The sequence below is a fragment of the Pan paniscus genome, chromosome 5, assembly GCF_029289425.2.
Source record: "Pan paniscus chromosome 5, NHGRI_mPanPan1-v2.0_pri, whole genome shotgun sequence".
Lineage (NCBI taxonomy): Eukaryota > Metazoa > Chordata > Mammalia > Primates > Hominidae > Pan > Pan paniscus.
In genome coordinates, this window is record NC_073254.2 from 122877023 (window position 1) to 122901877 (window position 24855).

At 33.3% G+C, this 24855-nt stretch overlaps 1 pseudogene; it reads left to right on the forward strand.

The window, feature by feature from the left end:
• Positions 1-24855, forward strand: part of LOC134730556 (uncharacterized) — a 78356-nt pseudogene that overhangs the window by 33999 nt on the left and 19502 nt on the right.

Consider the following 24855-nt stretch of genomic DNA (forward strand, 5'->3'; position numbering starts at 1 on the left):
ACGATGATCTGTGATCAGTGATCTTTCATGTTATTATTGTAATTTTGGGGGGTGCCAGGAACTGCATCTTTATAAGATGGTAAACTTAATTAATAAATGTGTGTGTTCTGACTGCTCCACTCACCAGCCATTCAACCATCTCTTGTCCTCACCTCAGGCTACCCTGTTACCTGAGACACAAAAATATTGAAATCAGGTCAATTAATAACCTTACAATAATCTCTAAGTGTTCAAGTGAAAGACAGACTCACTCACTTTAAATCAAAAGGTAGAAATGATTAAGTTTAGTGAGGGAAGCATGTCAGCACCTGAGATAGGCTGAAAGCTAGGCCTCTTGCACCAAGAGTTAGCTAAGCTGTGAATGCAAAGGAAATGTTCTTGGAGGAAATTAGAAGTTCCACTTCATGAATATATGAATGATAAGAAAGAGTAACAGCCTTATTGCTTATGGGGGAAAGTTTTAGTGGTCTAGATAGAGGATCAAACCAGCCACAGCATTCCGTTAAGCCAAAACCTAATCCAGAGCAAGGCTCTAAGCCCACCCCCTTTCAATTCAGTGAAGGCTTAACAAAAGTGAGGAAGCTGCAGAAGAAAAGTTGAAAGCCAGCAGAGGTTTGTTCATGAGGTTTATGGTAAAAAGCTGTCTCCAAAACATAAAAGTGCAAGCAGAAGCAGCGTGCTGTTGGAGAAGCTACAGCAAGTTATCCAGAAGAACTAGCTAAAATAATGGGTAAAGGTGGCTACACTCAAGAGCAGGTTTTCAATACAGATGAAACAGTCTTATATTGGAGGGAGATGCCACTTAGGACTTTCATCACTAGAAAGGATAAGTCAATGCCTGATTCAAAGCTTCAACAACAGGCTGACTCTCTTGGTAAGGTCTAATTCAACTGATGACTTTAAGTTGAAACTAATGCTCATTTACCATTCAAAAATTTATAGGGCTCTTAATAATTATGTTGAATTTTAGTCAAAACTGACTTCAAATTATACTACCAGGCTATGGTTACCAAAACATCATGGTACTCATATAAAAACAGGCACATAGACCAATGGAACATAATAGAGAACCCATAAATAAAGCCTAATACAGCCACAAAATCTTCTATAAAGCATACAAAAACGTAAATTGGGGAAAAGACAGTCTATTCAATAAATTGTGCTGGGGGAGACTGGAAAACTACATGTAGAAGAATGAAACTGGATCCTCATCTCTCACCTTATAAAAAAATCAACTCAACTTGAATCAAAGACTTAAATCTAAGACCTTAAATACCTAAAAGTAGGTCTACCATTTGATCCAGCAATCCCAGTCCTAGGTATCTACCCCCAAAAAAGTCATTATGTAAAAAAGCAACATACACATGCATGTTTACAGCAGCACAATTTGCAATTGCAAAGATATGGAACAAACCTAAGTGCCTATTGGCCAACAAGTGGATAAAGAAAATGTGCTGTTATATATACTTGGAATACTACTGAGCCATAAAAAGGAAAAAAATAGTATCTTTTGCAGCAACTAGGATGAGCTGGAGGCCATTATTCTAAGTGAAGTAACTCAGGAATGGAAAACCAAATACTGCATATACTGTTCTCACTTATAAGTGAGAGCTAAGCTATGAGGGTGTAAAAACATACTGAGTGACATAATGGACTTTGGGGACTTTACAGGGAGGGTGGGAGAGGGGTGGGAGGTAAAAGACTACATGTTGGGTAAGTGTATACTGCTTGGGTGATGGGTGCACTAAAATCTCAGAATTCACCACTGAAGAACTCATCCATGTAACTAAAAGTCACCTGTACCCCAAAAGGTTGTACCCCTGTACATTCATGTAACTAAAATCCACCTGTACCATGGATGTACCCCTGTACATCCATGTAACTAAAAGCCACCTGAATGCCAAAAACTATTGAAATAAAAAAGATAATAAAAAGCACACTTAAAAATAGTTATGCTAAATCTACTCTATGCTCCACAAATGGAGCAGCAAAGTCTAGATGATAGTGCATCTATTTAGAGAATGATTTACTGAATATTTTAAGCCTACTGCTGAGACCTACTTGTGAGGAAAAAAAAAGAAAGATTCCTTTCAAAATATTACTGCTCTTTGATAAGAACTCTGATAGAGATGTATAAGGGGATTCATGTTTCCAACACTATTGACACAACATCAATTTTTCAGCTCATGGATCAAGGATTAATTTTGACCTTTAAGCCTTATTATTTAAGAAATACATTTTGTAAGGCTATAGCTGCCATAGATAGTGATTCCTCTGATGGATCTGGGAAAAGTAAATTGAATACCTTCTAGAAAAGAACCACCATTCTAGATGCCATTAAAACATTTCTGATTCATGGGAGGAGGTCAAAATATCAACATCAACAGATGTTTGGAAGAAGTTGATTTCAATTCTCATGAATGGCTGAAGGGATTAAGACCTCAGTGAAGGCAGTAACTACAGATATAGTTAAAATAGTAAGAAAGCTAGAATTAAAAGTTGAGCCTGAAGAATGTGACTGAATTGGTGCTATCTCATGATCAAACATGAACAGATGAGGAGTCGCGTCTTATGGATGAACAAAGAAAGTTGTTTCTTGAGATGGAATCTACTTCTGAACAAGATGAAGTGAAAATTGTTGAAATGACAACAAATGATTTAGAAGCAGTGGCAGGTTTCCAGAGGATGGACTCCAGTTCTGAAAGAAGTTCTGCTGTAGGTAAATGCTATCAAATACATTGCATGCTATAGATAAATATTTCATGAAAGGAAGAGTCAATTGATGTGGCAAATTTCATTGTTGTCTTATTTTAAGAAATTGTCACAGGTACTCCAGCCTTCAGCAATCATCGTGCTGATGAGTCAGTAGTCAACAACATCAAGACAAGAATCTCAACCAGCATTAAAATTAACATTTGTTGGAGGTTCAGATGATTGTTAGACTTTTTTTTTTTACAATATTTTAAATTAAAGTATATGTATATTTTTTAGACTTTTTAGACTTCATGCGGTTGCACATTTAATAGACTCCAGCATAGTGTAAACATAACTTTTAAATGTACTTGAAATCCAAAAATGTAGTGTGACATTTTGTGATATCACTTTATTGCAACATTCATTTTATTGTGGTGATCTGGAACAGAACCTTCAATATCTCTGAGTTATGTCCGTGTTCTGAAGGTGCTAGTCATCAGATTGATTCTAAATAATTCATAATTTAATCCAGTGATCTTACCTCACTTTGAAATAAGTTTACATTCTTTTTCATTTTTTTAATATCTTTGAAGATATCAAATGCCCATCATAGGGGAATGACTATACATAGTCTCCTTCTCCATCTGTTATGTTGCTACAGAAATGAATAAATATAATATATATCAACAGACTTAGAAGAGTTTCCAAACATAATATTTACTGGAAGAAAGCAAGATGTAGAAACACATTTTTAATATAATCTAATTTTGTAAAATAAGTGACAGCAGAATCAGTTTGTATATGTGTTGATATATGCGCAAATCTGAAAAAGTATAGAAAAACGTGCATCATATTCTTACTATTAGTTTCTTGGTAGATAAAAAGAAAATGGTATTTTAAAAATAAACAAAATACCTTTAAAAGAACAAATATACCTATGATTTTAAAATAGCATTACAGCAGAATCTTATGCACAATAATGCACATATATTTATATTTATGAAAACGTAAAAAATAAGATCACTAAACATGTTAATGCTGGCTTTCTTATAATAAATACATTCAAGTGTATTAATTTTTAAAATTATCTTATATCCTATTTACTTAAGCATGAAATAAAAAGAACAATTTTATCTAATTTATTTTATTTATGTCCTTTCATTTAGAATCCTGACAGAAATTTTTTACAATGGTGATTTACAATATCATTTGACTTTGTGTCCCCACCCAAATTTCATCTTGAATTGTAATCCCATAATCTTCACGTGTCATTTACAATTATCAGACTTTTCAGAATAGATTACTTTTACCTATAAATATAACATTCTGATATAACATTTAGCTACATGATAAAGCTTTTCAGCACCTGGGTATCTAGTAAATGGATTGACAAGCACTACTCAATAACAAATCTAGATAGCCAAAACAAATCACTTACACCTCTAAAAGATAGACATGACATGGTTGCAAATAATTCACTCTGTTCTGGGACATCAATGAGTATTTCATGTATATGAAACATTATTTGTCTTTAAAACACAGTATTTCCATCTCTGAGAGTTTTATACTAAGAGCCTCACTTTCTCTCATAGCACAGTTTCCTTTTCACAACAAATAACACACTTATAGTGACTGTACAGTCATTTCGTGCATTGATTTATCTAGTAAGTCATTCAGTCTCTTTAAAGCAGATACTTGTTCTGTGCTTGACTCTCTACTATGAGCTGGGGGTGGGGTACATATAATTTATCTCTTTTTTTTCCTTGTAAAAGGTATATAAAATATACATCAATAGGAAGTTAAAAATTCCCTTTCCAACATTAGGGCCATTAGCCAAAAGTTATCCTGATACATCTGGAAAATTCTGGGCAGTAGAACTAAAATTATAATCGACCTTTTATAGAGAATCTGTGTACTGTGCCATCAGTACACAGATTCAGACAAAATTGTTTTGGCAAATTTAATTAATTACATTCTCCAGCACACAAAAGCATAGATTTATAGAGTATAGTACTTATTTTTCAGGCCCAGTGTTCCAGAAAATTAGTGACTTTAAGAAATGGCTGAGTACAGTAAATCTCTCAACTGAAGGTGCATTTGAATAAGTGAAAGCGCCTACTTAAAAGGGTTTCCCCACATCAGAAATGGAGAAAATAAAGAAGAAAATAATACTATATAAAGGGTATTTTACAGTATAAAAATATAATTATTTAACTGTGGGTATTTAACAAAGAAATATTTAATTGGCTTCCTTAGCCTGGGAAATAAATTTGAGATTGTAAATCTGTTCATCCTCTGTAAAAGAAGATAATGTAGTCAGTGATTTAAATACATAGCAGCAGGTAAAGGATGCTCAGAAACATGCCACGTTCATGGATCTATTCCTATCCTACTGAATTGAAATTTTTAAGTGAATTAGGAAGATGACCTTTTAAAACGATCTTATACTATAAATTTAGTTTAGAAACAGATATAAATAATCCTTGTACAAATAACAATGTGCTACAGTATGATTTAGTGACTACATATGGAGAAATTCTACAGTTTAAAACAATGCAGTCTTTTTTTTTTAACTTTCCTTTGTTTCCTAACAGTGAGAGAGATACAATATATTTAGATGAGGCAGCCTTCCTACACCTTTGATGTCTGTGAATGCTTGTATTAATTCCTGAAAACATTTAGTAGAGATTATTAGTGAGCAGAATTACTAGTGAGTGAGAATCGGGCAAGTTAAGCATCCCAGGGATGTTTTCTTTTGTTTTGTTTCTGTTTTTTTGTTTTTTGGGATGGCGTTTCGCTCTTGTTGCCCAGGCTGGAGTGCAGTGGTGCGATACCAGCTCACTGCAACCTCCGCCTCTCAGGTTCAAGCAATTCTCCTGCCTCAGCTTCCTGAGTAGCTGGGATTACAGGCGCCCGCCACCATGCCCGGCTAATTTTTGTATTATTTTTTTTTTGTAGAGATGGGGTTTCACCATGTTGGCCAGGCTGGTCCCGAACTCCTGACCTCAGGTGATCCGCTCACCTCGGCCTCTGGAAGTGCTGGGATTACAGGCATGAGCCACCGTGCCTGGCCCCAGGGATGGTTTTAATCAGAGCCAGCGCTACTGAACATCAGGGAGAGAAACAAGCTCAACACAGCATGGTTTACTCAGCGTTCATTTACATATATATTAAATATATATTACTGCTTGGTAGATAATCACAGTTTTCAGTATTTATAGTTTAGAATCAATGGCACTATCACTTGCTGTTTATGGCACCAGGGCAAAAACTGCTAATTAGGTGGAGTATTCTCAAATTAGTTTTATTTTACTGACTAGCTACAAGATAATTGGAATATGCATGTTAGACTGAAAATATCTATACTATGCGAGGCACCTAAAGTTGAAACACTGAATATAATAAATAAGCAGGGACAAAGGAATGACCTGCATCTTTATAGTGGCACAAGCCTATTGTGTACATCCACGGAGCACTAATTATTTAACGTTTACAGTGAAAGTACCATGATTTTATTTTGCCTCAACGTTACAAACACCCTGAAAGTAATGACTTTGTGCTAAAACCTGGGTTTAAATATTCTGCATTTAAATATTTTTCCCATCACTTACTAGATGGATAGTGTTGGAGAAGTTACCTCTTTCTCAATGCCTCAGTTACTTCATTTGTAAAATGGAGGTATCAGCACTACTTACTTCACCCGGTTGTTCTGAGAGCTAAATGAGCCAACCCCTACAGAGGATTTATAATTGAGCCTGGCAGATAGGAGGTCCTCAATTAATGTTATCTGTTAATGTTATGTTCTAAAGTACGTTCAATTTTATTTAAAGACTGTCTTATCACTGATTTTGTTTGTTTGTTTACACTGGTTCTCTAAAACTACAGTGATTTAATAAATAACAACAACAAAATAATAATCATCATGTACTATTAGTGAATTAGAAATACTTAGAAATTTATTTCATTTTTAAAATTTTATTATTATACTTTAAGTTTTAGGGTACATGTGCACAATGTGCAGGTTAGTTACGTATGTATACATGTGCCATGCTGGTGTGCTGCACCCATTAACTTGTCATTTAGCATTAGGTATATCTCCTAATGCTATCCCTCCCCCCTCCCCCCACCCCACAACAGGCCCTGGTGTGTGATGTTCCCCTTCCTGTGTCCATGTGTTCTCATTGTTCAATTCCCACCTATGAGTGAGAACATGCGGTGTTTGTTTTTTTGTCCTTGTGATAGTTTACTGAGACAAAACACTTAGAAATTTATTTCATAAATATTGTCATACTACTGTAAGCCTTTCAAATTTGTTAAAAGCTCTTTTTTCTGCATAATTTTAGAAATGTTATAAACAAGAAATATGGATTAGGCAAAAAACTGATGCAGCATACAGGAGAATTCAGCATATTTTTAGAAAAAATACTATATTATCTACTTTGGGCAGAAAGATAATTATATGCATATTTAATGGTAGTATAAAATTGGAGGAATGAGTTTTAGTACAGATCCCAGTGAGAAATGGTCTCTTTTTGCAAAAGGCACTTAAAAAATAACTTTATTCAGGTTTAGGAGAAAATGTGTATTTTGTTTAAAACCACAGAAAACAAACTGCACTTTTATTAAGGAGAGTCACAGAGCTGCAAAGCGGTACACAGGAAGTTCAACTCTGTAGGTAAGGTAAGCAGTAAGGTTTCCAATGCAGAGACCTATAGAGGAAGAAACCAAACACATGGAATCCTATAACAACTATTTGACAGTTGACCTCCTGGAAAGATAGGAGTATATGCACACAGCTCATTAGACGAGAGCATTTCATTCACTGTGAAGTCAAAGAACAGCCCAACCTTATACCACAAACTCTGAACAATAGCCGATAGATAATGAACATTCAACAATTCACGGAGATAGGAATTAATTCATAACAGTATGGAATTTGTATTTTATGATAAAGTAAAAGCCACAGGAAAATGGGGGGGGTCTGAAAGATTCTACTAAATATGTACAATGTGAAAGAAATAGAGCAGACCCCATCACAGAATGGGAAGAGTGCTTAGGAACTAGGTGGCTTTGGGCCATTTTCATTACAATCTGATAGCTTTCTTATTATAGATACCAACATCTAGAAATGAAGCTTAGCAGTAAAACAGTATATTTAAATAGAAATATAATGGCCAGTGCTATGGATCAATATTGACAACATTGAGTAATGTGCTAGAAATAAAAAATAAAAAACTCCTAGGCCAATACCATGCACAGACGTGAATTTTAAATGTATATTATTTACAACTTGAAAAGACTGCTATGTGAACAGTTTGGAAGCCATTAGGAAGCCATTAAAATGCCTAGAGTTCCTGGCAAACAAAGGAACTAAAACAGTCTTTGCCAATATTTTCAGAGAACTCTAGCACTGCTGTGTTTGCACATGTGCAAGTGCACGTGCTTGTGAAGTCCAGGAAGTAATAAAAACAAGTGACTATGATGAATAGGATGGAAATGCAGCCACAGATTTCTGCTAAGACTAGTATCAATCATTTTGCCAGTAAATAAGAAATCTTATATTCAATCAAATAAATTCTATAATACCATCCCATCTCTTATCAGATCATATACTCACATATTAATATTGATGTGAGATAAACATAAAACATTAAAAATAATGCATGACTATGACCAAATTTGAATCAGCTGCTTAAAATAAGCCTATACTAAAATAACTAGAACTAGAAGTTACAAGAAAATTTTTAAATTCCAATAGTGATCTATAAGAAACTAAATCAACTTTTCAAAGAGAAAAGTTGGGAGAGAGGCATGTACTTTGGTTTTAAAGAGATACAATAAATCTAACATTTAAGTCTTTAATCCATCTTGAATTAATTTTTGTATAAGGTGTAAGGAAAGGGTCCAGTTTCAGCTTTCTACATATGGCTAGCCAGTTTTCCCAGCACCATTTATTAAATAGGGAATCTTTTCCCCATTTCTTGTTTTTGTCAGGTTTGTCAAAGATCAGATAGTTGTCTATGTGAAGGAAACCTAGGCAATACCATTCAGGACATAGGCATGGGCAAGGACTTCATGTCTAAAACACCAAAAGCAATGGCAACAAAAGCCAAAATTGACAATTGGGATCTAATTAAACTAAAGAGCTTCTGCACAGCAAAAGAAACTACCACAAGAGTGAACAGGCAACCTGAAAATGGGAGAAAATTTTTGCTATCTACTCATCTGACAAAGGGCTAATATCCAGAATCTACAAAGAAGTCAAACAAATTTACAAGAAAAAAACAAACAACCCCATCAAAAAGTGGGTGAAGGATATGAACAGACAGTTCTCAAAAGAAGACATTTATGCAGCCAAAAGACACATGAAAAAAATGCTCATCATCACTGGCCATCAGAGAAATGCAAATCAAAACCACAATGAGATACCATCTCACACCAGTTAGAATGGTGATCATTAAAAAGTCAGGAAACCACAGGTGCTGGAGAGGATGTGGAGAAATAGGAACACTTTTACACTGTTGGTGGGACTGTAAACTAGTTCAACCATCGTGGAAGTCAGTGTGGCGATCCCTCAGGCGTCTAGAACTGGAAATACCATTTGACCCAGCCATCCCATTACTGGGTATATACCCAAAGGATTATAAATCATACTGCTATGAAGACACACGCACACATATGTTTATTGTGGCACTATTCACAATAGCAAAGACTTGGAACCAACCCAAATGTCCAACAATGGTAGACTGAATTAAGAAAATGTGGCACATATACACCATGGAATACTATGCAGCCATAAAACATGATGAGTTCATGTCCTTTGTAGGGACATGGATGAAGCTGGAAACCATCATTCTCAGCAAACTATCGCAAGGACAAAAAACCAAATACTGCATGTTCTCACTCATAGGTGGGAATTGAACAATGAGAACACTTGGACACAGGAAGGGGAACATCGCCCACCCGAGCCTGTTGTGGGGTGGGGGGAGGCGGGAGGGATAGCATTAGGAGATATACCTAATGTAAATGACGACTTAATGGGTGCAGCATGCCAACATGGCACATGTATACCTATGTAACAAACCTGCACATTGTGCACATGTACCCTAAAACTTAAAGCATAATAAAAAAGAGATACAATAAAAGCCTAGTAACAGATGTGAACAAAGAATGAAAAAAAATGACCAAGGAAATAAAATTGATAACTCAGAGAACAAACCCCCTTTTTTTTTTGTAGATGATTTAAAATAGATAAAGAATGTAATATTTTGTAGCTGGAGTTAGAGTACTCTTTCATATGGAAGAAAATAAAACTAGATGAAAACTTAAAATTTTTTAAGAGATATATAGATGAGAAGTCCAGATATATTAAAGATTTATGTTTGAAAGGTACAATTTTGTATTTATTAGTATTTGCTATGTAACTATTTAGAATCTATGTGACCTAGTGCCATTAAAATTTTTAATAGGGCTCCAGGAGAAGGCAAAATAAATAAATAAATAAACTAGCTAGCAAATAAATACAAACAATTAATTTGATTTCACTAAAATTATAGATTTCTGTGCAAAGAAGAATGTCTAAATAAAAATCAGCAGATGTTGACAGCTTGTAAATGTTATTTGTAATATATAAAACAAACAAAAACCAAAATCAAGATGATTAGAGAAACTCATGAATCTTCCAGAAAACAGTACAAATGCAAAGAATATGCATAGGTAACTCCCAAAGGTGAAACACTAAATGATAATATAGGTATGCAGATATCTCAAATCATTAGGGAAATGAGAAATAAAATTTAAAGGAGTAACAAGATGCCAGCTTCCTCCCATCATATTTGCAATATTTGAAAATTGGATGATGTCAGTCTTATATAATGTCATTATAGGAGTGACATTCCCTCATTTTGACCATATTCTATTGGTTAGAAGCCGATAAAGGATCTTCCCCACACTCAAGCGAGGGGATTATGCAATAATATGAATACCAGAAGGCCAGGAGTGTAAAGATCACCTTAGGATTTGTGTACCACAGTATGCCTTCTGGCTCCCAATGATTCAAGTCCCTTTCTCATGCAAACAGTATTAACTTCCTACCAAGATTCACAAGTGTGATGGTTAGCTTTATGAGTCAATTTGTGCAAGCTATTAGTCCCCAGTTAATAAAACACTAATACAAGTACTGGCTGAGGGCTTTTTGTAGATGTGAATAATGTCTAACATTAGTTGACTTTAAGTAAAAGAGATTATTGTAGATAATCTAGGTGGGCCTGATTCAACCAGTTGACAGACCTTAAAAGCAAAACTGAGGTTTCCTTGAGGAAGAAATTCTGACTGTGCACTGCAGTTTCAGCTGGCGCCTGAGGGTTCCATCCAGCCCTATGGATTGTGGATTTGTCTAGACAGCCCCCACAGTCGAAGAAGCCAATTCATTGCCATAATTACCTATCTATCATCATCTATCTACCTATCCATATACCTGTCTATCTATCTCCTATTAGTTCTGTTTCTTTGAATGACAGACCAATAATATTCTCATCACATTATAGCATCAGCTCAAAGATGAAAACTTCATTATCTAAATTACATCCTGGCTCCATGAGTCTTCTAGCTTTAATCTATTAAGTCTAACTCCTGGGACACAATTTTTTGTCACCTTTGGACTTGTGAAACAAAAGAAACAAGCCATCTGTTTTCAGTACATCCAACCTAAAATGGTTCAACAGACATTAAAATTAACTGTAGACGTTGTGGTTGGAAGTGAATGGCTGGGTATTTCCTCCTTTACTCTTTACTCTTTAACTGCAAAAATGATTATTTTTCTCTCCCTTTCAGATAAATCCTCTATTTTGGTGAACTGGTTTTTGTTTTTGTTTGTTTGTTTGTAGCTGGGCTTATCTTCTTATATTCTACATTGATCTTTGTTTCTCAGCAGCTTTTGTCCTGTTTTGGTTACAGATATATATTAGATTTATGTAAAACTAAATTGACTTTCTATTTCTCCTTTACCTTGGCAATCTGGGTTAGTTTCTGAGGCAGACAAAATTATAACTATATTTACATTTTTCTATAATAAAACCTCAAATTTCATTCTTAAACTCAGAAGAAAATATTTAAAAAGTGACAAGGTAAAGGTGGAAGGAAACAATATTCTCAGATGGCTTGCGGATCCAGGAGAAGTTCTACAAACACGATTAATAAACTAAAAATAAACAAAATAATGTAACACTATGCAAAATGTCTGCATCAATAATTTGTTTTAACAATTAAACAGGTTATAATACAATTAAATGTTCTTGAAAACTGACGTTGTTTTGCCAATTCAAGGGATACAAATGTTCCACCATAATCAATAAAGAATAAACACACTGCAGTTTGTTGTTGACAATTTGAACAGAGTTTATAGAAACCCATTTTAGTGAGAATGCTCTATAGAATTTTAACACATGAAGTTTTATTTTTCTCACATCTCAGAGTTTTAAAGAACTCCAGAAAGTGACTTTGGATAACTTTAAGAAGAAAAACCACTCTTGATTTAAGAACAGTATTTTGATTTGCACATAGGTGAGAAGTCACAGGGATATAAAAGACAAACCTGTTATCTTTGTAGTCTCTAGACTGGAGAAAATGAAGCTCTAGAAATTAAAGAATGATTAATTTTAGTATTTAATAATAATATGGAAAATATGACTAGTCCTGTTCTTTTCATTTTCTTGTGTTGTTTAAAAGTGCTTCCATCTTGCAATAATTTTTCCAGGAGAAAGACAGAGAGAAAGAGAATTAGAATAAATATATTTTTATTTCAAAGATGGAAAAGAAAAACAGAGAGTAATTAAAAGGTTCCATGGACTAGAATGGCATGAAGTCAAAACCAAAATTTGTCCAGTGTTTTGGGAACAGTTAGAATAGTTGAAAGGGGCCAGGCATGGTGGCTCACACCTGTAATCCCAGCAATTTGGGTAGCTGAGACGGGTGGATCACTTGAGGCCAGGAGTTCGAGAGAAGCCTGGCCAACATGGTGAAACCTAGTCTCAACTAAAAATACAAAGATTAGCTGGGTGTGGTGGTACACAGCTGTAATGCCAGCTACTTGGGAGGTTGAGGCGGGAGAATCGCTTGAACCCCGGAGGGGGAGGTTGCAGTGAGCTGAGATCACGCCAGTGCATTCCAGCCTGGAAGACCGTGAAACCCTGTCAAAAAAAATTAAAAAATAAATAAAATAAAATAAAATAAAGTAAAATAAAAAGTTAAAAGGATGAAAAAGACAAGGCTCTAGTCTCCTGAGGATCCCAGAAAGTGTCCGCAAAATCAAAATTGTCTTAGGGTGTGTGAGAGAGGTAGGAATTAACTGTATTTTCTCATGTTTCATTGCAAGAATAAGTACTTGATTATGAAGTTGATGAAATAAGAAATATGGGTTCATTCAGTATGTTCAAGGTTATTATTGGAATAAGAAAAAGAAATACATGTATTGTAAGTTGCTAGATGGGAAAAGAATTCACAAAGTCAAGAAAGCATCATGTAATAAATATTTCAAAATCAGGTGGTTTTACAAGACAATAGGAATAACAATGAGGGCATTAAGACTGTTGCTATATTCCTCTTCGATTTGTTGCCTTCACCTATTGTTTCTTAATGGCCAAAAACACTAAGCTGCTAGGAAAATTCTTGTATGAACAAGCGCAATATTTACTTCATATTATATCATTCTATTTTCAATTACACATTAGTTATGTTAATAACTCTATTTGTTCATTTGATATCAAATTATAATGTTTTCTATTTCTTTTCTTACTTATTATTATCTTTGTTTTGCAAGTAATAAATAAATGGCAGTCCCCTTAATACTTCTCCCAGTATTATTTCAACTCCCATAGAACACAACAATTAACAGTCCTTTTGGTATATTATTTTGGGCAATTGTCTGTTTTCAGAAGCATTGTTGTTAAAACAAACTACCACAACCTTGGTGGCTGAAGCAACATATTTACTATCTTACAGTCCTGTACATCAGAGTTCAGACATGGGTCTCACTGGCTAAAATAAATATGTCAGCAGGGCTGACTCTGTTCTGGAGAGTACAGGGGATAGTCTGTTTTCTTGCCTTTTTCACCTTCTGGCAGCTGCTTGCATATCGTGACTCATGGCCCCCTTCTTCTATCTTCGAACCCAGAATTAGTGGGTCTAATTTTTCTCACACAACCATCTTCTCCAGTTAAACAAACAAACAAACAAACAAAAACAGAGAAAGACCTTTCTTCCACTTTTAAGGATTCCAGTGACTAGATTAGGCACACAGGATTATCTAGAATAATTCCTAGATTTCAGATTTATTTAATTAGCAATCTCAATTGTGTCTATGGCCTTAATTCTTGTTTACTATGTAAAATAATATAATAACAGATTCCAGGGATTAAGTCATGAGCATCTTTGGGGAACCATCATTCTACCTACCACACTAGGTATACATAAACAATGTTTATTTGTTTTAGTTTTGTCCCAAAAAATAAGGTGTCACTATTTGAATTTCATATGTTTTGTTTCCCTTTAATAATAAATACATTTTGGAGGGCTTTCTGTTATCAGTACACACAGATTTAATTCATTATATTTCTAAACATAGTATTCCAGGGTATGGATATAGACTAATCTAATGAAACACCCCCTTCTACAACTGTTACCATTATAAGCAACGATGAAAGATAAACCTTGTGTCTATGTATTTATGCACATATGCTACTACATCTATATGATAAATTCATAATTACAGAATTTCTTTGTCACTAACAAATTTCTACCTAAAATTGGTTAAAAATAGTAGTTAAGCTAATGATTTACAGAGTTCCCATATCGCTGGACATTTATAAAAGTAGTTAATAAAAAATCATTTAATATTTGTTCATTTGATGGTTTAAAAAAACATTGTATTGCTTAATTTGTTTTTTGCCTGATTACTAATGTACAGAGATTTCCATTTCTGTCTTCTATTAATATAAACACTTTATCATGTGTTTATTAACTATTTATATTCTTTTTGGGGATATAACCATTTCAACCTTTGCTCGACTTAAAATTGAATGATTTTACATCTCATTAATCATTTATTATAATTAATTCATTTCAGCTTATCTCTTGTATTATAATTTAAGTTATGGAGCAGTGTGCCATATGTAAGAATTTAATTTTTAGGTTGTTAATTTTGTCAGTCTTTACTTTTACACTTTCTGAGTTTTGTGTCATTCTTAGGAAGCAATTTGTGTTTGTGTGTGTGTGTATACGTGTATTCACATGTGTGTCTGCTTTTTGTTAGTTTTGTTTTCCTACCTCAGAGTTAATAAGTATTGTCTTATATCATCTGATTGTTTTTGTTTTATTTTGTCTATTTTTTTTACTTTTCATGTTTTTTTTATTTAATACTTTAATTATGCTTATTCCCCTCAAATAGTGGTACCTACAGCATTATTTAGACGTCTAACTTTTTGGAAAAAATGACCAATTTCCTGAACCATATCAGTCAGTTCTGCTATAATGCAACGTATGCATTTCTAAAAATCATTATGCTATGCAAAAATGGCCCAATAAAAGTCATGGGTCTTATTAGAAAAATGGGGTTGAAAGAAATATACTAAAAAACCTAATTAGTGACACAGAGAAAACAAAAATGTAGGAACACAATGAAACACAGTGGCATAGTTTTATCCACGTTAAATGGTTCACAAACATGAATTCTACAGTTGATACGATACGTTACTTAGAAAAGAATTGAATTTTCTGGAGGTGAGTGTAGGAATGATTGCAGCTTATGTGTTATTGTGAAGTGATGGGAGGGGTGTCTCTGGAATCATATGGAAAGTTCTAATATTTAATGTGGATGGGTGTGGCTCTTAGCACACATGAACTAAAGTATCTAAAAATTGAAATGCATGAATATGTTTTCTGTATTTCTATGAGACTGTTCCGTGTGGTGCAGTTTGCTGCATTCATTTAATGCTTCTCTGGAAAGAAATAGCACGTAAGCAATCAGGAAATTTGCATTATACTCAAATTGTTCTGTAATATGTCAATTGCATAGGAATGAAGGCCTTTTTGTAAAAGCAAGTGTTGTGTAAGCACTGACTATAACTAGAAATGTGACCTGAATCATTGTTTATGCCTTTATGTATCCATGAGTCATTTTCTGTATTTTCTGTTTACTTCCTCTGATCTATTTGTTTCCTGAACAGTTATATGTCCAGTTTTTATATTCAATTGTATCAATTTTCTATTTTCTTTTTTAAGTATTTTTTTACCCTTTCATATATTTTATTTTTAACATACATTTTACAATTTTTATTTAAGTTCTACAAAGTCCTGGTGCACTCTCATTAAAATGGCACTAAATATATAAAGTGAGAGGATATATTTTTACAACATCATGATGCAGCTTCCCCAGCCCCTAAATTTCGTGGCATTTCTGACTTAATTCAGACTAGTAACCCTGAGATACCAGTGTCAGCTCTAGACTTACCCTATCAGAGCACAATTCCATCTGGCTTTGGAAAATTTTCATTTATCTTTTGTCACCGTAATAGGTAGAACTAGGCCATTCTAGCACATTTCTGAGAAAATACTGTGAGTTGGGTGGAACGGGAGGACAATATATTCTTGTCGTCCATTTCCCACATTCCTAGGCAGTGAGTGAGGGTTTCTGAAGAGACCCCAACTTAGGGTACAATTTAGGGTCTGATAGTTGTTTTTTTTTTTTAATCTTTGTTCCATGGCTTTAAAGTTAAAGACTCCAAAAATATTTTATTCCTTTTGAACTTAAACAAACATCAAATTATGATTAACAAAACAGAAAAAAGTACTATAATAAGGATATAGGTAAGGCGGTAAGTTAGAACAGGAAATGGAACTATTAAATCGAGCAAATGTAATTAAAAAATAATACAGGAGATTGACAATTGTGCCAAGTTAAATAGTGGGTTTTATTTGATAAACAGAAAAGTGAAATAAACATGACAGATTGAAAGAATATGGTAAATCAATGTTTTGAGTGATGGATCGTCATATGTGTCTATTTTTTGGAACATGGAGTCATCCAGAATAATTAGAGGGTCATGAGTTTAGAGGAAAGTATAGAGATAGGAGTCTGAAGTAGCAGAATGGACTTAGTAGACTATACACAAGCTTGCATTGAAAGGCACTAAGACACAATACATTAAAGCCACTAGAGGGAGGCCTAGGCGGGCGGATAACGAGGTCAAGAGATCCAGACCATCCTGGCTAACACGGTGAAACCCCGTCTCTACTAAAAATACAAAAAATTAGCCGGGCGTGGTGGCGGGCGCCTGTAGTCCCAGCTACTCGGGAGGCTGAGGCAGGAGAATGGCGTGAACCCGGGAGGCGGAGCTTTCAGTGAGCGAAATCGCTTCACTGCACTCCAGCCTGGATGACAGAGCGAGACTCCGTCTAAAAAAAAAAAAAAAAAAGCCACTAGAGATGTATGTCCAATTATGCAAATATTATGAATATGAGGAAGAGAAAGGAGGATTTACTCATGTGAAAACATTAAGGAAGTAAATTCTGTCCAATACAAAGGCAAAGAGACCTCATAAAGGACTTGTGAAACTAAGGTATAAAAACTTATGTATTTTGTTAGAGTGAGACTTTGCCCCAAACTTCCTAGGCTCAAAGTCAGCTCCAATATATCCCAGCTGTCAAGATCTTAAGTAAGTTAGGTAACATCACTATGCCTGTGTTTTTTCATCTTTAAAATGGGTTAAAGATAATAATACTTCATTGATTATTGTGAGGTTTCAAAACAGAATCAACACAAATAAAACAGGAATATTTCTGATACATAGAATGTGATTCATAAATATTAATTAGTATTTTTATTTTGATTATCATTGTTGCTGCTGCTGTTGTCATAACCTCATTCTAAGGAAGAGGGCAACAATGTCCCTTCTCTGTATTAGTGATCCACATTCATTTAAACCTCTTTGTACACCTCTTCTATTATATTTATAACTTACTATAATACTTTTTGCAATTTTATCTCATCACTTCAAGTCACCTGCTATTAATGCAGAGCACACTGATACAATGAGAATAATACCTATTTACTCATAAAGTTATAAAGATGCTCATTTAAAAATATTTTTATCTAGTCAGTTTTCTTCAATCAGAGTTCACTGTTGCTTGACATCCTAAAACCTAAGGAAATTCTCTGGAGTTTCTTTCCATATTGAATATAAAGCTCTTATTTATTTAATTCAAACTCAGTTTATGCTCAAATATGCTTTAATAATAGACCTATGTAATTTTTCCCAAATGTAATTCTCCTTCATTTCTCTAGTATATTTAAATGAAACAAAACTTTTAGGGACTAGCTTAAATAAACAAACTTTCTCAAAGCTATTTATCATAAATGTGTTGAACAAATAAAAATCTTTGCTCTGGTTGAAATGCACTGTGGTAATCAGGATAATGTTAAAATGACTGTCACAATCACATTTAGATGACCTATCTTTGTTTTCTCTTCCCGTACTCCCTCTCTCTCAGATTATCCACATGAAACCTTTCTTTGTATTCCAGTTAATCTTTTCCCCACCTGAATCGAAAATGCTATGTCTCCCATCACAACTGGCTTTTGAAAATAATAATAATAAAGTTACAAAGAAAGGATTAGGATAATAGGCTGAGAAAAAGAAACACACAGAAGAACCAGCAAGAATTAAAACTCCTGTTTATATTTGTGTGTTGGCAATAACAATCAGGAGACCAGCAAAAAGATAGATAGGAAACAGTTTAAGCAGAACACAGATAAATAAATAGAATGTTTTGAAAATTATATCCACATTGAATGCATTTGGAAATTTTCTATGGTGTGCCAACTTCTTTATAAAATATATATATATATTTAGATTTTCCTCTTAGAATTTAATCACATTAAATTTATCCACCCTTCAGGGAATATTTTATACATTTAAAGTTTGCCATTGGAGTAATCAATAAAAGACATGTTAGATTCTCTACTCTATTTTTTAAAATGTATTCATTATGTCTTTTATTTATTGTTTATGACATGCAAAACTACAAAAGTTGCATTCACGGAATTGTCTCACTTACATTAAAATTAATCAAATTCGGTAACAATTTTGTTCAGTTTTCATTGTGGGGGAAAATTTCCTGTATGTAAATGATGGTTTAATATAAATAAATGGGTAGAATATAATGGCATAAACATTATTTTTTGAAAGAGTTTTTGGTGAGTACGGAAGTGTTAAACTTATCCTGATTGGCTTTCAGTGGACATGGACAATTTTATTCAGAATCCAAACACTAAAACATTCCAAAATGGGTCAGAATTTTTACTGATATTGGAATCTCTCTATATATATCAGATGAGCAAATGAAAAATAGAATAGAATAAAATAGATGACTGTAGATCACAAACAAATGTAGTATTAGGTGACAAAAATATCCTTTCCAGGGAAAGATACCATGTTTAACAAAACTTTTGAATTATAATATACATGTATGTGCTATTAGCCTTACTCCATTTGTACACACACATGTGCACACATACACATACGTGCACACACACACACACATATCTGGCACAGATAGGAACTGGTTTAGAGGCAAGTAATTAGGAGTAAGAATAAATGTACGCTGCCTAACTATAGAAGATTTTACTGTGCTGTCCAATGGGATATATAATTGAGACAAGCATCCACTAAAAATTTTATAAGCTGTCTAAAAAAACTGCATAATTTTGACTGGGGGGGTCATTTCATGGGATGCATATGTATGTATATTTATCAAATTATATACTATAAATATTGGCATTTTATTAAGGTCTTTCTTAATAAAGCTCTTTTTTAAAAGAGTGAACAAAATAATGTCTAACAATGAACTTTATTCCAAGCTTGCCTAGTTATCAATCCAGTGGGAATAAATTCTGGTAAGCTCTTTCTCCATTTTATATAAAATGGCAGAAAGGGGGCAGATAAATTGGATTATAAACACATTTTTAAGGAAATATTTCACTTGTTTTTAAGATGACTAATAATCTGCTAATTGGTTTTACTCTAAGGTGAGCAAATCATTTAATTAGTTAATTCACACATTTATTTCACTTACAGATTCCTATCCTATGAGTGTTTATAAAGTAATAAATTGTTGTTTGTAGTTAGGTTGCCAAATCTTAGACTAGAAAAGTAAAAACTTAACCATGTTTAACCACATGGGACCCTAAGTATCAGGAATGGACAGGCTGAACCCCAACAGTAAGATGTTCAGAGAAGTAGTGAAAAATGAAAGAGTGGCCTAAACAGAAAATAATTTTAGAGTTTTATCTAAGTCAGTAATGACTTCTGCTCCAGGTTAAGCTTACCTAATTTTACTCTAAAAGCCATATGATTAAGTGTACCCAACAATAAAAGCAGAGTTTAGTCAAAAGGATTATTCCGCTATTCCATAACTATATATCAAGTTAATGACAAATAAAATTCATTTGTTACATGCACTACTTTCCTTCCACCAGGCAAGGGAGACAGCATGGTGTAGAGGCTAAGAATGCAGTGACTGGAGCCAATTAGGCTGGGTTGGAAACCTGTATCATTGCTTACTAACTGGGTAAACTTGGGCAGGTCACTAAGCATCTCTGATAATAATATTGACTTAAACCTAGGATTGTTACAAGAATAAATTGGTTAATATGTGTAAAGATCTTAGTACTAGACTCAGAATAAGTATCATATAAATATTACTGTTAATTATCACCATGAAAGCACAAGACTTACTGAGATTATATGATTAACTTACTCTGCAGTGGAGAGGAGAAGGGTAAACAGAAGGAGATTTGACCAACAGCTGCTGCCAAGCTTTATGACTTGGAGGAGATAAGGGTTGTAGATGTATTTATTATCTTCTGTGGAAAGAAAAATGATCTTCTGTGGCAAAATTCAATCAAATCTACATTATCTAATTGAAGCACATCCAAGGGACACATTTTGTTTTTAACAGAAACATGAATCTGAAAGCAGGCTTAATTTTTTAAATCAAAAGAGATTTGTAACAGGGATATGGCAAACAAAATTTATTTTCCTTATGGAATGTAAAAATAGTGTACTGTAAAATAATGTTATTTTGATTTGCACTATAGCAAAAGACAACAAATGCAATTTGCTAATTCCATTTTTCCTCTAACACTAAAATAGGTAATCATAAATTGTATAGTATTGAATTTGGCCAAGGTCGGTCAAAGCTCACATAGTCTTCTGATATTTTAATTTCCTAGGTGAAATGGTAAGTTTTCCTTTTTTAGAAAAATATATCTCCCATGACTCTCTATTTGGTAAAAGTTTATATATTTCTTATTATATATTTATCTTATAAATAATGAATAATACACCCATATCTCTAACATAGGGGGCTGATTTTAACTAAAACTTCTTTCAGAACTCAACTAAATTATTTTGGAACTAAAGACTTCAAATTTCAATTTATATTTGTTTGATTTATTCATTTTATTCAACTATTACTCACATCATACCCAAATTGGTATTTTCTGAAGTAGTCACATTTCCAACAAATGAAATCTACTTCATGGCAAACGATTTTTATCATAGGCTGAAATCATAAATACATTTGGTAAAGAAACAAATTACGAAGAAAACTTGCAATTTCACTATCAAACAAAAAAAATCTAACATATCGGCTCCTGTCAATATTTTTCTTTCATATCACACTGAAGTTTATTGTTTTGTTTAAAGCAGACATGCTAATTAAAAAATATTTTCTAACATAACAGTTTTACATTTTCAGAGAAGAATTACTTTATGACCAAAATTGTAGAGGTATGATTAACCTTAAAACATTTTAATACATATAAATGAATATTTTACACTTTGTATAAACCAATTTGAAAGTAGCATTGAAAAGCTTTTTGTTGTAATTTTTAGTTGAGGTATAATTTATATAATGTAAAATGCACAGAACTTAAGTGTTCACATTCACGAGGTTTGACAACTGTATTCCTCCAAATAGCTACCAACCAACACAAAATATAGAATATTTCCATCACCCAAAATGTTTCATCATTCCTCTTACCAGTCAATCTGAAGTACCACTCTCAGTGGTAGCTCCTTTATCTCAATATAATGTTTTTAAGATTTGTTCATTTTTTTGCCTGTATCAATAACTCATTTGTATTTCTGGATAGTATTCCATTGCAGGATATGTAACAATTTGATCTTTATTAATCTGTTGATGAACATTTGAGTTGCTCACAGTGTGCAGCTATTATGAATTAGGGTGTTAGAAATTTTCCTGTATAAGACTGTGGAAACCCATTTTGTTATTTTCATTTTTAAAATGCCTAGATTATGTTGTAACTGTAAATTAATATTAAGAATGAGTTAAACAATTATTAAAGTGGTACTATTTAACAATTCTACCAGCAGTGTGTGGGAGATGCAGTTTCACATTCTTGCCAGCACATTTTATTGTCAATTTGAAACATATATCAATATAATTAATTTTAGTATAAAAATAAATAATCTAAAATACTTAAAAATCAACCAAAATTTTGTAGAATTAATTCTCATTATATGTAGCTTTAAAATATATTTTCAAGTAATATTATTATTAACCCTTATATATTAGTATTTTAATTGTATCTTAGTATTAGCTAAACATTATTCTTTCTTCTCCTCAAAAGCTTTATTCATTAGAGGATATGATGCTCATCTTGAATTAAATTTTGGCAATTTTCACCATGTCTTTTTCTATCAAAAATATTTTACATTTGGTTATTTATTACATCTATTAATAATGAATAGATAATTGAATAGTAAATGCAATAATTAGCTTACATTAGATACAGGAGATTCATGATAGTGCTGCTTAAATATTTCTCAAGAAATTAAAATTAAACTGCATCTTAATTATATTATATAATAATATTATTTCAGAATATTACAAGTAAATTTTTAGAGATCAAGTCATACAGCTGGATGTTTAGGATCCTAAACATTCTTTCATTGTTAAAGATATTCTTCAATATTATTAGAGGGTCAATTTGATTAAATAATAATTAAGGCATATCGTGTGTAATATCTATTTGAGCTGATCTCAATTACTTCACCACTATTATACATGCAATAGGAGAAATAAACACCACATGTGTCTTTCTGTAAGTGGCAGGAAAGGGGAAAAATATGACATAAGATGAACAGAGGCTTAAGAAGCCTATTATTATTTACAAACCAAGCTTTTGTGTCTAACATAGGATTATTAGTCAATTTAGAGCTGGCCAAAAACTTGAAATAGATATAAAAATGTCCTCTTTGTTATTTTAAAAGCAATGCACCCCTCCAAAATAATCTCTTTTCCATTTTACTATTCGTACGTTTTAAAGCTTAAAGTAGTATTTGTCCTGCTCCCCACGATCAGATTGGCCTCTCCCATGGGCATACTATCTAATTCTACCTTCTTCTCCATCAAATTTGTACTCTACCTTTAGGATTCATCTCCTTAAGCCACATATCTTACGTTAATCCTTCCCCAAAGTAAGGTTCCATCTCTCTCCTCTAAATGTATATAACATAACTTTCTATAATATATTTAATTCATTTTGCTGCCTTTTAGTATTTACCATCAATTTATTTATATTTACCTTGTTACCCCATATTTTTTGTTATTCTCTTTGTATGCCTTGTAGTAATTAGCTCAGGGCCTTACATGTGTGGGTAAAAACACACTCATTTTGTTAAGAAAATATAGACCAATTAAACCCACTTTTGCTCTGAAAAGACAAAACAGAAACATTCCTTGAGAGACATATGTTAAAACCAGCTTTGGGCATGTCTATATGTAGAAAATAAAGAGCCAGAAGAAAAAGATTTAAAGGGCAGATGAAAGTGCAAATGATATTTAGACGATTGCCAGAATGAAACTTGAAAAATTGACAAGTTCTAATGGAGAATTTTGCTGAAACAAGAGTTCTCTAATAATCAGACGTACTCGAAATATAGAACAGGTAGTCTCACTGTACTAAAAACAATTGGAATTCAGGGGACACTTTTTAAAAATTAAAACCACTTAACAATGAGAACACATGGACACAGGAAAGGGAACATCACACTCTGGGGACTGTTGTGGGGTGGGGGGAGGGGGGAGGGATAGCATTAGGAGTTACACCTAATGCTAAATGACGAGTTAATGGGTGCAGTACACCAACATGGCACATGTATACATATGTAACAAACCTGCACATTGTGCACATGTACCCTAAAACTTTAAGTATAATAATAATAAAATAAAATAAAAATAAAAAAATTAACACATTCAATAAAGCCAAGTGAAATCTTTGGCTCACAGTAAAAAAAAAAAAAAAAATTAAAACCACTAAGGAAAACAATTATAAATTGAATTGACGTTTCTGAGTTAAAATTTTCAGGTTAGCATTATTGTGCTGCCTAGATTTCTTAATTCTCATTAAGGAAGAAAATTGTTCTCAAACTCCTCTCCAGATCTGAGGACATTTATTTATATGTAGGATTGTCATATAAATTTAGACCACATGAGGACCTCTAAATATGATTTAGCTATCTCAAGGAATCAGTAGATAATTATTCTATATCAGCCAATATCCATGTTCTAAACATATAAAGAGAAAGCCTACCATGATATTAAAAAAATTATTTTGTTTTACCTGCTTAATGCTATTTACTATAGAAAACAATATGATGTAAAGGTGTTTTATGGGTATTCCAGCCATAAGCATTCAGATATTAAAGAACCTCATTTTAGGACAATTTTACTTACTGGATCTTGCTGGCAGTACTCTAGGGAGGCTTTGACCTATAGAATTTTACAAAATATAAAGTTTTTTATCTCATAAATTAATCTCCTTTCAGGAAGAAACAACTTTTCATATCATGGATATAGAGAAACATTTATTTTCATGAGTGTGTTAGGGTTCTCCAGAGAAACAGAACAGTAGGAGATATGTGATTATAGAGGCTCAGTCCTAAAAGCTGCCATTTACCAGCTGAAGAACCAGGAAGGCCAGTGGAAGTCCTGATATTCTGAGAGGCAATGCTGGAGATCCCAGTCCCAGACTGAAGGCCTGAGAACCAGGAGCACTGAGGGCAGTAGAATATAATTGCC